We start from the raw sequence: 16,456 nt of genomic DNA, 5'->3' as shown, positions 1-16,456 counted from the left end.
ATAAACACTATGCCACATTTTGTAGTAGGAGGGCAGCTCAGAGATGTCAGTTTGCTCCCAAGTTTTTCACAAGCCAATAAAGATATAATGCTGGCAAAAGTCAGGTCTGTTGAGTAGTCAATGTGGAAAGAGCAATAAGTTACAAACAATGCAAGTATGATACTGTGAAAACAACACTTAATCCAAAGAGACTGCTTCACAGCAAATACTATGCCAGAGAGAAGACCTTGAAAGTGGTAAGTTCTAAGCTGTTGGCACGATTCTACCTGTTTCAGTGTGCTTTGAAAAACAAAGTGGAACCTAGATTCCAATTTTAACAGTAAAGCACCTGAGATGAAATTTCATGCAAAGTCTTTCTGCCTGTAATTGATATAGCCTGACTTATATTCATAGGAAGTATTAATTCGGGTCACATCTAGTTACTGAACTGTCCTACTTTATAATTACAATAAAACAGACAAAGACTATGGCAAGAACCCTGTTGTATGAAGCTCAAAAAAGCATACATCCTTACTAAGCATACCATGGGGTTTGTTATTATTTTAATCTTCACAGTGTAAAATTATTTGCAGGTCAGAAGATAAACACAGGATTATCCTGCAGTGAAATCCTATGTCAGCTACATCAGAAAGATGTTCACAAAGAGCCAAACACATGCTGTCAATAGTTATATCATCCATTTATACAGGTCAGTTTTTTACCACACCCATTGGAAATCCCATCACATTAATTCAGATGCTAATGTATACAAAAGTTTATTCTTAAACAGTTCTTCATATAGCTCAACAAGCTGGAAAGGAAGCAAAAGCTTAACTGGCTCAGCAATGTACTGCAGTGTCTTCACCCGAAAGGGCAAGAGCACTGTCTAACCACCATACTATGGATCCGTCCTCAACTCCACTGCAGATAAACTCCTAGGAAGCTGCCCTTGACACAAACAAATGAATATCTGACAACTCAAACAAAGTAAGCAGTTCTCAAAGCTCCTACAGCTCTTTTATTGCCTGCTTGCAGACAAACACACCCATGATTCTGTGCTCCATTTAATGGCAAGCTTCCAGTTGAAGCCAGGATAATTTTTTTTTATTATTATTATTTTATTTTTTTTGCCAGGCTAGGGGACAATTCAATTAATTAAGAATTGCAGGGGTAGGAATTATAATTCATACTAGCATCAGTGATAGAATCTTGTCCAACAATTTAGAAATCCGATCAAAGGACAGAAGAGCAGGTAGCTAAATAACTTTCAAGTTATTTTTACATTATTAAGATCATCAAGGAACTTCTTTCTGGAGTTGTAAAGCTGTTGCTTGTCATGCGCAACTGGCTTCTACCTGTATCAATACTTCTCTTAAGTTTTATCCATGACAGCCTGCACAGGTCCTCTGCACAAAAAATACAATGTTACCTTTAGTCCCCCATGGATTGACAGACATAGTGCAGCTCCACCCACTAGAGGAGTCAGCCAGATAGTGTAACACAACTTGGACACAGTAAGTATCATGTTAACATCCACATAAAGTCTTGAAACACAGAACGGTTACCTCCAGAACCAGAAGAGTAAGACAGATCATCAGATGCCAGTATAAAAAGCAGTTTTAATCTTCAGGGGGAATATTTTCAGGGAGAAATCTTTGCAAATACAAGTTAGGAAAGAAAAAACCAAAAAGCAGGAATTCTTGGTCTCTTAGTCTTTATTTTGTCCTCCTATTTACTATTTCTGCCAAATAAATTGAGATAAATACATGCTTATGGGTGAAAAAACCTTATGGGCTTTATCCCTCACTCATCTTGCTCATCTGATTAAACTGAGATGACTCTTCTTAAACTATCCTGTTCCTCACTTGGCTTTTTCTTACAGAATAACTTGCTCCAAACCAATCAAAGCACGTTTCCTTACATATCCATTCCATTTGCCTTCTACATCCGTCCCCAGTGCAACAATCTCCAGGTTCATACACTAAGGGAAAGCAAAAAAGTGGCCAACAGAACAATTGTGTACCATCCAAAGAGGGCAACAGACACCCAATTTAGTTTGCTTTCTTTCCTTCACAGGGAAGACTGTGGATCACAGGGTACAGAATTCCCTCTACTTAGCCAGCAACAAATATTGAAGAAATTTATACAAACAGTCATATCTAAGACACCCACATCTCTGTAAAAATGTACCCAAAACTGGCCAAGAGGCCAAAAACTAACAAAAGACAGAGCACATGATCAGTCTCATTTTCTTAGAGAAGGTGACCAAAAGAAGTCAAGAAGCTATTCCACCCATTTTAATTCCTTGGAGTCTTGTAAATGCAATGTAAATGAGAACAGATCAGGAAAAGAAAAGCATTACACCAAAGTCACATCATTACAGGCACAAATTCAGCTGGCATCTTCTGCACTACTATACATAAAGCTGAATGCAGGCCTTGTGAATATGCAGTTGTCCCTAACAGGAGGACTTTGATTTGCTGCAGGCATTTGTTTGAAGGGGATTAGTTAAACATAGCTTTGTATTTACAGATAGCTGGTACAGTTAGCATAGCTGGTTCTAGTTAATAAGTAGAGATAGCAGTGCCTCTCTTCAATTGCAAAACAAATTTTTATTGTCAATTTTATAGCCTACATAAAATTAATACATCAAAACTGAATCCTAGTTCATTTCCTTTCCTTTAAGAGAAGATTACATAAAGATTTGAAACTCTGTCATATTAACCTCATTACCCACTCACTTTTATGATGAGTAACTTTCTTCCCTGAAGACTGTTTTATATAAAAAGCATCAATTAAAACTGCTAGCTGATACATTATAGCACCCACCTTTACTCTGTTTAACAGAGCTAGAACTTGATACATTTGAAGGAACAGGAATAATTTAACTGCTGTACGTGAGTTGCTTGCACAGTTTTAAGAACTAGTTAATATGCTTTGACCAAAATAACTTCCGGAGAGACAAAATTATCAGTTATTTACTGAACAATTAAAGAAAATTTAGTAATGAAAACTCTGATTGCTCTAAACAAATAACTTTTTTTTTACTTGAAGAAATTAATGCCTGCACTACTCTGCACTTTATACTTACTATAATCTACCACCTCTAGAAACACAATCCAAGATTTATTTCATCCTGAAGTGAAAATTCATGGAAACTTTTTGACAGCATTTTCTAAAGTGAGTTTAAGAACTCTCCAAGGTTTTGTAATTCCCCAAAGTGAATCAAAACTGTTGCCTCACGTGACCTACAAATCACAAGTTTCAATTTTCTAAGAACAAACACAGGAATAATAATTTTGAAAAGTGGCAACATATCTCACATCCAAGGACCATGAAGCAATATAATCTCACGTGTTGTGAAAGTATCACAAATTTAACTGGTTACTTCGTTGTTTATCAAGTCCCATAGTTTCAGTTTGGCTAACAAGAGCAAAAGTATATTTGAGAATGTATTGTTTGAAAATAGCACTAGCATACTAAGTGCCAAATATCTGGAAGACATCTCACAAATGATTCAGATATTTCTGCAACAAAAGCATTCCTGGTAAAGGAGGGAAGCAACTCCAGGCAAGCAGAATCTAACCCTCCCATCATCTGGTTCCAATTACAACAATTAAACCAGATCAGCAGAAACACCCCATGACCCAGAAACTGATAGGATACGTGAGGACACAGGATGGGACATTATGCCAGCTGCTTTAAGAACTAGAGAATAAGGACATTTTAAAAGGTAGATCAGCATTATTGTTGCGCCATCAAGTTTGACTGGTGTTTAATCAGTTTAAACGCACAACATCCACCAAACTCGTCACAAAGTAACATCAGTATTTTATTAAGGTAGAACAAGTATTTCAAAATGTTAAATAATCATTGCAAACTTTAAATAGTAGTCTAGAGAAAGAGAAGAATGAACCCAAATGTTCAAACGATCTCAGAAATAAGTAATTTCATTAGATAATGAAATAGGCCTCCTGAAACTCAGCCTCATAACAAGTTAAAACTTCCACAGCAAGTATTTCCCTATGTCCTGAAAATAATCCTTCAACATCAACATGTTTAACTAGGAATTAGGATTGGGAGCTTCCCATGAGTTTAACAAGCAGTTAAATAACATTCAAGGTTTCGTAAGAATCCTTCTTTCCAAAGCTTTCTAGGGCACACCTTAGAAGGTGCTTGTGCCTCCCACACCCACAGAACAAATTTACTATGGTGACTAACTACACATATACTAACAAAAATAAAGGGTAGAAGACTGACTTCAGTTCTATCTCTCAGCAGAAGCAAATCTCCTCAGGCAAAAGGCCTAAACTTCCCAGCTCCTTGAGACAAGTACTTCAAATCATAAGCACTTAAACTGGAAATATCAACCAGTGAACTCTTCACCCAGTAACAGAAGCCCATCCATCCCATAAATTGCACTGTGTTGTTACAAAGAAGAGTGGTTCCCACATGTCCACAACTTTATACTCTTAAGACATCAACAGAAGAATTGTAATCTCTCCAAGAAGTCACTAAAACATGAGAAACAAGTTCACAGACTTCTAGCCCTGAGGCTCCACAGGGCCTTAGTCACAACTTCTGGACATAGCCATGAAGTAGACAGCACCTTCTGAAGCAAGAACATATATGCATTTCATATGCTTTAAGTCATCATTCCAGTAATTTCTTACCAAAAGGCCTCTTTGGCTTCCTGCAAGATGATTTCTGGGGAAGAACTTCCATAAGGAAATTTCTTGAAACCACATGGAACAGTACATGAAAACCCTGACAAACTGAACAACAGAAACAGTCTAGAACAAAATCAAGGTCTTAAGATTTCAAACCCTGTAGTGTACTGAAAAGAAAACAAAGCAGCTACATCACTGTCTACATAAACAGCTGACAAAACATACAGCCCTGGAGCCCAATTGTGTGTGTCTGCAAGGCTGATATAAACTAAACCTGCAACAGTCTGTCTGATATTCCTATATCCTTTCTCCCAACTGCACTGGTGCAACTATTAGGTGGCAAAGCACTTCAGAAATTGCTCTAGACAAAAATTAACCTATACTGGTTTTCGAACAGATACCAGCCTGCTAGTACCAAAGATAGCCCAGAAAAACACATAGCTGAGCATGGGGAAAGCAAACAGCACTACCAGCCTATATAAACACTGTGGCAAAACAATGCAAGTGTTCTAGGGTTCCTCAACCAAAATTTGGCACCTGTTGAAGATTTCTTACTTTTTTTAAGTTATGTGATGGCTATTACAAAACACTGGGAAGAATTCTAGATACTTGCAGTGGATACCCATCTGAACTGATGCAGAGATCAATGGGAAGAGCAGCAAACTCAAGCCCACCACCAAGGTTAACACAAGGTTAAAGCTTGCTTTCATAGTCTAACGACCAAAGTTACACTGAAATAATTTTGGTAATATACACACAAGAGTCGAGAATGCTGTACCTGCTTCTACAAGTTCAGTATGTGGCTGGTGCCCTCTGCCAGTCTAATCTAATCACTAAGGGAACTTTGCTTTCTGAGGCTGACAGTGCTAAAATGCTTTAACAAAAAGTATAAGGGTCATGTCGTCTTTCATATTCTATTTGTAAACACGAAGATCTGTAATCTAGCATATTAATAGAATGCATTCATTTTGTATTGATTTAAGATTATACACCATAAGGAGAGAATTAACAGTCACAGCAGACACAATAGAATAATGAGCAATTACAACTACATGCCACTAGCCCATCAAAACTATCCACAGACTTGCATGGATTCAGAGGGAAGGCAGACAAACAGGTACTGTGGTACTACAGCTGATTTTCTACCATGAAAGGCTGAAACATATGAGGGGGACATCTGTGGAAGAGCCTCCCACATCAGTTATCTGTAATCAAAAGTCAAGTTACATTCATGGGAGATGCATTTCATATAGAACAAAGACACTCTCCCAACCCTCCTCCCCCTCAAAATACGAGTCAAGATATATAGCCTACAAGGATAAATTTTAGAAATGCAGAATCAACAGCTCAGGTTCTTAACTAGTGCTATTCTAATAAGAACTCAGTGAAACATTTCAAGAACACATTTAAGTTAGTGCCACCTAAGACATACAAGATAGAGCCATTTTTATTCTGTGTTTCGAGTACAAGAAAGCACATCTGGAAGCTAACTTTTGATTAATGAAAAGTTAGGCTTCACTGACACTTGCACAGGGCTGCTGCTTCCAGCTGTTCTAGAAAGCAACAAGAATAGAGCTCTCTTGAAGGCATGGTGCCAGAGCTTGCAGCATGAGCTTCAGCAGTGCAATTTTAAAAGCAGTTCAAGAGCACTGCATTCAAAACTTGTTCACAGCATATTCAGTACCAAAAATTCAGGGGTTTTTTTGTCAATTATATTTCAAAGGGAATCTCAACCACATTGCTGTGTCCTTTTTGCCCCTGTACATTTACACTTCAATATACACTATAGAAATTTTAGGAAGATTTAAATGTAAGCACGTTGTCTTGGCTTGATGAAGTAAATTCCTTGAGAAAAGTCTGAAGATGGCTTCCCAAAGACATACTTGAAATAAGATAGGCTTTCCTCTAACACAAGGATCTTTTTAATTGTTAAAAACCCCTAGTCTTCCTTTAGAAGTTTAGAATGTCAGATGTACATTTTCTAGAAACAGCAAATATTTGCATGGTCATTTTTACAGACAGAAAGAATGATTATCAAGATCCACATTCACTAAACCTAAAACTGCACCCAGACATCTTCCCTGCTCTACAGTAAGGAAAGTTAACTTGTGACTGAGAAATCTAGAAACAAATAGTATCTGCAAAGCAAAAGAGTCATCAGACTCTTGGCAGGCTGCACCCAACGATCTTAAGGAATCTATAAAAGGAATGGAGACAGCATCTCTTCTATAGGTTAGGGTTCTGCCCAGTAGAAGCAGCCTTGTTGTTTTGCAGGCATCTCTTGTCACACCAAGACAAGTTCTGATGCTGATAGCTCAGGGAATTTATCCTGCTCAAACAACTATTTTTCCTTGTTAGCCAGTCATAATAGTAATATGGTGAAAACTCACATGAACACCCTTAAATTTTTTCAAGTATTAGTACAGACAGAATGAACACAGAAGCCTTGTTTGAGTAACACTCCTATGAAATTCTTGACAAAGAAAAAGTCTAAGCTTTCAAATAAAGCATTTCTGAGGCAGTCACTGCCTTCTCCCACAAGTCAGTGCCTAGGTGAATGAAATTCAAGCAAAGGCTGAGCAGGAATACCGCAGTACATTATCCTTCACATCTCATGCTGATAAAACAACTCCTAACAATGAAGGATGCAGGAAACAAGTGCTCCAGCAGGTGCAAGCACGTTTACCTCAAAGGACACAGCACAAATGAGGCAAGCAGACAGGACTGAATGCAGGGCATTAACAAGGAACACCAAGAAGTGGGAACCACCAAGTTCTCTGTCTCCTCTTCACAAATAAAGGCAAGTGTTCTCTCTCCCCACAAGCAGACTGCATCAATACACCAGCCAAATGGAACCTAATGAAATACAAACATGATGGATTTGCATTTCAAAAATTTCCTTTTATTCCTCTAAGGAATCATGCAGCTGCAGCAAATTTCTTTAGTGAAATCTGACTTGGCAAAGTAAGTTACTTCAGTCATTTTATGACTTTGCCATCTGCTTTACCACCTAATTAGAAATGCACAAGTATATTTTTATAGTATTATTGGAAGAACATTACTTTTGTAGCTATATTTTGTTCCGGTAATGTCTCTTTCTGTTTATATTCTATGCAGAGCAAATTTCTCCCCCTAAAACCATAGAATTTTTTCTATTTTATTCAGAGAAAAAGTATTTCATATGCACAACTCACTAATGAGACTGGTTTGCGAATACACAAAAACCTTTTGAATAGCTGGTTCAAAAACACAATTGGTTGTAGACCTGATGTTGCATAGTAATACAGCACTCATAAAGCTGAAACAGTCAGGCAGATCCCTCCCCATTTTTAGATGTAATTTATCCTAAAACTGTTAGATATATGATTTGAAAAATTGATAATCTAATAGACCTAAAAGATTCGATCAGCCAATGAATTGTCATTTAGTTCAATAAAGGCTTGCCAATCATATGATACATGATAGGCTTTCATGGCTACTTCACATATTATGGGCCTTAAATTCTCAATGGCTAAAACCAGAGGGCATTCAGTTCATAAAATTAATATGAAATTATTAATATTAATGTCAATTTAACAATTTTCACATCAAGTGCCAGTGCAAGGTGGTTTTCATAATTTCCTGCTTAAAATACTGATCACACTTTTCTTGCAGTACCACAGAACAGATTTTCAAATTGAATGCTCCCAAACTTAAAACTTGCTTTTTGCTCCTGTTTCAATTCTTACAGCTCTTACAATGCACAAAGTAACTCAGAACTGTTAAATGACTTTACAAGAATATAAGCACGTAAGCTCTAAGTTTTAAGAGAACAGACTATCAAAAAAAAGTTCTTTACAAAGCCATGTATGTTAAAATCATAGATCAAATTCAGAACACAGGAGCATAACATTCACTTCTGACTATCTGGAAAACCAAGTGAAGCAGCTATCAAAAATTTCTGATAACCAACCTAAAAATTACTTTTAAAATCATACTCCAAAGGCTTGAAAAAGGCACCGTTAAGGATGGTGTACTATTGCGCATCACTAGATAGGTCTCAAGTGTGTCTCTCTTCCTGTGACCTGACACGGAATGCAAAAGCTAAAGGCATTCTAGCAGCAGTCACAGACCAAATTCAGTTTAAAGGCCAGTCTCCCTGTGGAAAAACTACTACAGAAGTCTGTCTACAGTGAAATCCAGTATCTTTATCAACATTTAACTAATTTAAATCTACATGTTACAATGCTAAACAGTACCAAGAGTGAGCAGCTTTCCTTTCTGTACACAACCTTTTAAATTCCTGTGAGAAGTATGTGACCTAGCATCTTTTCAGTGTTGCATGATTTTCTCCAGTCTAAGAAACCTTCACTACCTCTGACTTACAAAAACATTTTCTTTTCAGCTAGTCTCTTGCAAGCTTCCACTTCAGTGGCAGTACTTCTAGTAGCATCAGTTCACCACAGAGTCAGAAGCTAATTTTACTGCTTTTCTCCTTAAGGGGCTTACTTCTTTTACCTTACGCACATGCATCAGAGTCCTGCATAAGGTCTAGAAAAGTCAGTGCTATTAAAACCCATTCCTGTTGTTCACAGATGATAGCATGACCAGTATTAGCTGATTGTAAAACAGGAATTACGTTCCTGAAAAAATCTCCTTCAAACCCCTTACCGTCTAACTATGCCATTCTGACTGGGTTAGGTTTCAGTATTTTATCATATTGTATTTCATTGTTCATACTATCTTAAAAGAAACCCTAGTACTTGGCTACAAGATTGTTTCTGTTTCAGTTTTCCCTCAGAGAAACATATTTTCCCCCATATTTGTAAAAAAAGTATCCTCTTCTAAAATTGTAGTAAAACTTATTATAAACTTATTATAATTTTATATATAATATAAAACTTCACTCTTCAACAGACTGTTTTCTGCAAATTTTCCAAACTACTCTTAAGATCACTAGATCTTAAGACTGCTTTTACAATGCTCCTCAAAATACTCCAGTCTGAAGAAAATGTCACAAATTCTGCAGTGTTACAAACATGGTCTCAGTTCTAACTGAGGCATCTTGCAGAGAATATTTTTGTTAGTTTACTTCATTCATCTATATGCTTTGACTGAAAGAGCCATAAAATTCAACCTTTGCAAGACAGAAAATACAACAGATACAGCTTAACTTTCACTTAACTTTTAGGAAAAGATGCTCTTCTACTAAAGTTCAACATGTACTAAACAAAGTTACCTAAGAAGAAACAACTTTCTCATTATAATCAAATGAAAAACATTCAAGAGGCACAACAGTGAAGAAGTTTCTCGAAAATCACGTTTCCGAATTACTCCAAACTGAAACATTTCATATCTCACTCTGGTTCTGGGGCAAAGAAGAGCTGAGAAATTCCAGAATTTTTGTGAGTGGCTGCACTATACAATCTTTAAGTGTAAGTGTAACTCTAAGCCCATCAGTAAACTAATAACTACATGCCCAAAATTAGTGATCAACAGGGAGATGGGTTGCATGGGTGTACGCATACAGGCTTTCCTAAAATATTTTGTGGATTAGCTACTGGCCTCTTCAACACCATGAATCTATAAATTATAAGCTGCCACACTCTCAACACAAGAAAAACCAGCTGGCAATGCCTGCAATGGGATTTTTTAGCAAAGAATACAGAGGTATTTAGGATGTGGAATATATATAGGTCAAAAGTGAGTATTTTCCCATAAAAGCAGAAGCACAAGGGTAAAAAGTTGAGATCATGACTTAAGATCCAACTTATTATCAAAACAAGATGTGAGAAATAGGACAGAGACATATCTTGAATTAAGATTTAGAATTTAACTCCTCTAAGTCCAAATTGCAGCAACTAAGCTCCTGCTTAATTGTTATTATAAAACCACACCTGAAACAAGTTATCTGCAGAAAGAATGCTGCACCTGGAGGAACACTTGGTTAACGCTCTAATATTTCTGAAAAAAAATCATCCATATTTCTTTACTTATTTTTTCTAAAGCAGTCCTTTATGTTACACTACACACTGAAATAAAACGATTACTGATGCAAACCAAATTAGTAATTCAGATGAGCAGCCTTCTTACTCTTTATTAGTAACTTAAGTTTTCATTATTTTTCTTATCAGAGTCTTCATTAAACCGGGAAAATAATCAAGTACCGCCATTTCACACATCTCAAATTAGTGGGTCTTTTCCTACAGGGTACTCTGAGATGTTGCAGAATACCTGGAATTAATTATGAATGTTACCTGTAGCTATATTTTCTTCCTTACAATACTAACCATTTAGTAACATTTTAGACGGCAATCTTGCTGAACTGAAAGCAGTTTCTGATATTTAGTCTAATGCACCTGCTCCTTAAATACTGAGTGACAACACTGCACTGCATAGAGAAGGAGTCCAGAGTGCAATGTTTTCTTTCTTTCAAGTTTTTCTGGTTTATTATATACTTTACTTCCACTGAATATAAAGCCTGGAACCTCAAAGCCATCAGATCTAACCAGCAGCAGCCAAAAAATATGCAATCTGGACCAGTAAAGAAAGATGCTCTAATAAATCACACTCACACAGGCCCATGCTGTATCGACTTCAATATGTAAACTACATCAATGTAAAATAAATTTCACATTAATTTTCAAATCAGTGACAACTTAAAAAATGTAGGCTTATTAAAAATCAGAGAACTCAAGTTGTGATAAAGTATACTGAGCTACCAGTCATGACTCTACTGGACCAGTCACTGAAGCATTGCAATGAACTCTTAATTTGAACAATATAAATTTTGACCTTATAAAAATCAGTTCTTACAAGTGTGCAGTGTTATTTCTTAAAATATAAGTGTTCTGATGATTGGAATGAAGCTTATTTGCATGTTACACTACATAGGTGAAACTAATTTAGGTGTTCAAGTATGCAAGAACTTTATGATTTCATGGTGTCATCCCAAAATCCTAAAGCTCTTCCACACAGCAGCCACTTGGATTCAGTGATTGCATTCACTGATTTTGCTTACTTTGATCTCCAAGGGTAACAGTGACAGATGGTTAATGATGAGCTCCTACCAGCCTTGCTTTAAGTAGGGTCTTCAGTCCATCTATACAAACACCTCCCGTTTTGTGATCTCACTCATCAAGTGTGGGTTTTGTGACTGACATGGCATGCAGATGTCTGTCACATGAACACTAGTTTCCTGTCTGTATAATTTCTTTTATTTTGAGGTCTGAAGTAAATCCTACTGGGCACGGTGTTGCTGGTATTAAGTACTTCTGTGTTAAAAGCCCTCTCAACACAGCTATACCAATAGGACTACACTGCTATGTTTCGTAATGACAGACCTCCTTTACTCTATGCCATCTGACAGGCTTGAATGGGAGTACTAGTAAAGAGAAGGACTGTAGCACACATAGCTGGCTTTTTATTTTCTTCACAGATGCTTCATTTTTGCAAGACTTCCATGTTTACTGCAATCTATTTCATGTTGACAGAAACATTTCTGCCTGTCTGGATGTGGGTGCTATATGTAGAGCATTCTCAGTCTCAGAAATAAGGATCAGAGTTAAAGATCAAGTCTTACAGTAGTGCATAAGGCTATTAAATTAGTATTTCAGAAAGTAAAATGAAACAGGTACCAAGGCCTGAATACATGGCTGATCCCTGCTGCCCACCTACTAAGCACAGATGCAAAGCACCTTTGTAAACAGCGTTTTCCATAATTTGCAGAAATACTTGGTCATACAGTATATTTACGTGCCATTTTATAATGAAACCTTGTGGGCCACTGCACCAGATATTCCCACACTCTTGCATCAAATGATGTAGTAAACATACTTTTATAGAGAAGAATACAACACATTATACATACATACAATGCATGAACTTTACTGGTAGGAATTCAACGTATATTATAATTACTGCAACTAAGGAGCTACTATCACAAAATAAGCATCAAAAATTCCATTAAAGTAACAATTGCAGAGTTACTATGCAACCAACTCTACATTGCTTGTTTGTTCTACCTTCTTTGCATTCTTGGCTCCTCTCTGTTATAAACTGATTATGGCACAGCTTACTTTGAATTCTCTATAGTAACTGCCTATGTCATCTAACATCTTCAACACACCTTTCTCCATTATTCCCCCCAAAGCCTAGACACTTCAGTATTGCCAATCTATTGTCTCAAAGGTGCTGGGAATTTTGACAGAGACAAACCAAATTCTAAACAATATATGACAAGTAAATACTAAGCCTCTCTCTGGGCAAAGGCAATGAATTCTCACATTGGGTCATTCTAAGGCAGCATTACTTAATCTATACTACATTTCTTTCCAACTTGTTCCTACATTTCAATCCAATTCTGGTTTTGCTGTGAGAATTTCAGAATTTTTTTCCTGCTGTAAAGAGTCCCTAAGACTCCAGAGTATGAGTCTAACCTGATGATTATGGGTTGCACAACTACCAAAGAGATTCAACAAGCAGCTGCAACCACTGATAAATCCTTCGGCTTTAGGTGCTGACTCTGACTCACAATAGTCAAGAAAACAGGATGAGTAGCAAAACAAAGTTTAACACTCCCCTGGTCTGCAAGGTACATTTCCTATAAAGTGACTCCAAGTTATTTATATCCACAAGGACTATAACCAATTTCAGATTTTGCAGACAGTAAGCCTTAAAAATAACTTTTTATAACTATCTTGGGAGCTGATTTTAAGTACTGCAACAGATTAATAAAATATAGCAATTTCTTCCCTACTTAGCAATTTATAAAATATGAGTATTTTTGCAGAACACTTAGTGGACATACATAATACCAACTGTTCTATTTATTTGGTTCCTCACATAAATTATTTTTAAAATAGAAAGGAGGCTTAACACAGTTGTCCTGTAATTGTGTGTTTAAGGCAGGCAGGCTACAATATGTTCAAAGGAATGCTGTCACTAGCCTAACAAACTACCTTGTTCATATAAAATAGATTTCAATTTAGATGCAAAGTAATTTCAATAGCTTGGAGCCATTAGAATTTTACTGGGAGCTGGTTATAAGGACTTTCAATGAGGTGGGGCATTCCCTTTCTAGGAGACATGTTATCAGCCACTGATTCCCAGGACCACTATACCTTACAGCATTCACTGGGGTGGCAAAGCAACCAAATCTAATCACAAAGTTAAAAAAAAAAATAATTCCCATATAGGTATTTCTTCCTTCAGTTGTAAAACTGCAGCAAAAATAATGCTGTTGTCAGTTACAGTATCCTTTGATACTGGAGACTGCCATATATCAGTTTCTAAGACAGCAGCATTTTTTGCCTCAGCAATTATCTTCTTCTAAGTTCTTCTAAGTCAGATACACTTGAAATTTAACAGGAGCAAAACCTGTTAAAAAACTTCTTAGATGGAACACCTCTGTTTCAGTGTAATCCCTCAGAAAAGGTAGATACAGGGTTGTCAGTGCATGACTCAGTAACTGAGGTTAAGAACACAACTGCCCTTATGGAAACTGGAAGTCAGTCTGAATATAGAAGACACATGGACCACTGCAAGGTCTCCAACTACACTTGTTTAACAGTCTTGTGCTCCTCCTTGGTCACCTTTACCCAGCTCTGCCTTATCCTCACAGTCACATCTCTTCCTGCACCACTTCCCCATGCCCATCCCTTCCCCTCGATAGCAAATTTCTATGGGTTATTTATCTCGAGAGCATGTAACCACAGGTGACAGAGGTTACAAAGAATGCACAGCTAGGACACATTCCAGTTTTCACTTTCATGGCTAAATATTCTCTCCTTAAGGTCCAAAAAAACCAATGTTACAACACTGTCAAAGAACACACAACACAAAATACTTCACCTTAGAATGTCTGTAATCTTTCCCTTCCTCAAATTCAAAAAAACACTAAAAAGCAAAGACTAAGACAAGGATCTTGCAGTAGTGAAGGAGTACATTCACTATCTAGCACCACAGTTTATTTAACCTCACAGCTGACCTCTCATGAAGTGGACTGAAGGCTTGTTTTGATCTTTTTGTGCAACATTATGTCATATTCTCTTATTTCTACAGAAAATAATAAAGGGTAAGCATGACTAGCACTATCAATCCATAAAATTTCTACCATTTGGAGGCTTCCACAAAAAATGTTTGACAAACTGTCATGCAAGCAGACAGAAGGATTTAAATTCACATCAGAGATTGACATATCAAACAGTTGTTCTTCATTCTGTTAAGAATGCTCAGTTTCCCAGGACTTAAATGTTAAGGTACATGCGATTAGATTAACAAGTCAGCTGAAAAGAAGAGGATTTTTAATTAAGAATCCAGTTAATCACTGGATTAATAGAATCACTATTAATTATCCTGAAAACTAAGAGAAGAGCAGTATCTTCTCCCAGTCCAGCCCCTCTCTCAGGAGCTCCTCTCTTTTCAGTTTAACTTTCAGTGGAAAAGACAAAGAACAACTTATAGTTTTATGTTCAGATCTCTCCATAACCTATCTCCAGACACTAGAATGCCAGCAGAAGCACGTATCGCTTACACTCGTGGAAGTGTAATGTTTTGAAGTGCAGAATGCAAGTCGTTTTCCGATAAGAACTGTAAATTCAAACGTAAAACAAAACATCAGGAACATTCTGAATCTGAAAAAAAAACACATTTTGGCAGTCTTTCTGTCAGGCTGGTTTGGGGATGCCACAAAACAAACACACAGATCGATCTCCAGGTGACTCTGGGGATACGTATGGCCCACTTAACATTTACATTTAAAGACTCAATTAAGGGGAAGGAGCTGAAGCTATTAACTTCCATTTAAAAGAAACCCAAAAGCAAACACCAAATCGCTTACCTAACCAAATAGGTGAGTAGCGAAAGGCTCTTTTATTTGGGGAACTTAATAGCATTTCTCCTTTGCGTTAAAAGCAAACACAAGCTCTAGTTACCAGCAACTATAGAAAAGCCCAGCACATGAAACCGGGCAGCAATTAAATGTTACAGAAACCCTGCTCTTACTCACTCTAGAACCGCAGAACCCACATAAACGTACAGGGTCTCCGGCAGCCGGCCGGGGCAGGAATCGCAGCTGCAGCCGCCGCTCGGTCCCGCCGGGCCGGTGGGTGAGCGCCCCGACCCCCTTCCCCGCTGGCCCCGGGGCGCGGCCCCTTTGTTCGGGGTGCAGCCCCGGCCGCGCCCCGCCCTCCGCAGGTACGGGCGGTGCCCGCCGCCGCCCCGCAGCCCCGGGGACCCGCACCCGCCCCCCGCCGCAACAGGCGGCCGGACCCCGCCGCCCCCTCCCCGCTGTTCCCAGCGCCCCGAAGGGCTGCGGCCGGAGGTCGCCAAGGTCGACGCCCGTAACCTTCAGGGAGCGGCCACCGGGCCCCCGCAGGAGGTTCGGGGCGCCGCCCGCCCGTCCCCACACCCTGGGGAGGGGCCGGCAGGCGCACACGGCCGGCGGGGGGCGGCGGGGCGGCAGCCGCACCCCGACACCAATCCCCGACACCAATCCCCGGGCGGCGCAAAGCGCCGGGCGCGGAGCCGCCGTAAGCCGCCGCCCGCACGGCGGCTTCCCCGACGCCGGAGAGCTGCCCCGGCGCGGGCGGAGCCGGTTCCCTGCGTTCCCCCCGGCCCCGGCGGCCGCGGTGGCGGCGGCCTCACCCCGGCCCGGCCCGCGCGCCCCCGGCTCACCTGCGGCGGTGGTGCCGGCGGCGCGCGCTCCGCTGCCCGCCCGAGGAGCGCGCGGGGAGGGGCGGGGCGCGCGAGGTGAGGCCCTGGCACCGCCCCCGCGCGCACGGCCGGCGGCGCGCGCGGCCCGGGGTGGAGGGCGGGCCCGGCCGGGC

General features: G+C 39.3%; 1 protein-coding gene across 6 annotated transcripts in view; it reads right to left on the bottom strand.

Moving 5' to 3' along the window:
* The window catches only part of RALA (RAS like proto-oncogene A), a 62,937-nt gene that overhangs the window by 14,114 nt on the left and 32,367 nt on the right, over nucleotides 1-16,456 (bottom strand). The window contains exons 1-2 of one of the 6 annotated variants that reach the window (XM_086844580.1): nucleotides 16,305-16,350; nucleotides 15,163-15,218 (exon numbers count right to left, since the gene is read on the bottom strand). The exons of 1 other annotated variant lie outside the window; for it this stretch is intronic. The gene's annotated coding sequence lies outside the window, so the exon portion shown is untranslated. Of the gene's footprint in view, nucleotides 1-15,162; nucleotides 15,219-15,468; nucleotides 15,770-16,304; nucleotides 16,436-16,456 lie in introns of those variants that run through there. 4 more of the 6 variants (XM_086844562.1, XM_023919538.2, XM_086844570.1 and 1 more) reach the window with 4 other exon arrangements.

The sequence above is a fragment of the Cyanistes caeruleus genome, chromosome 1 (genome assembly GCF_971803275.1).
Source record: "Cyanistes caeruleus chromosome 1, bCyaCae1.hap1.1, whole genome shotgun sequence".
Lineage (NCBI taxonomy): Eukaryota > Metazoa > Chordata > Aves > Passeriformes > Paridae > Cyanistes > Cyanistes caeruleus.
Note: the sequence above shows the minus strand (reverse complement) of the source record. Positions and strands in the feature narration are given on the sequence as shown.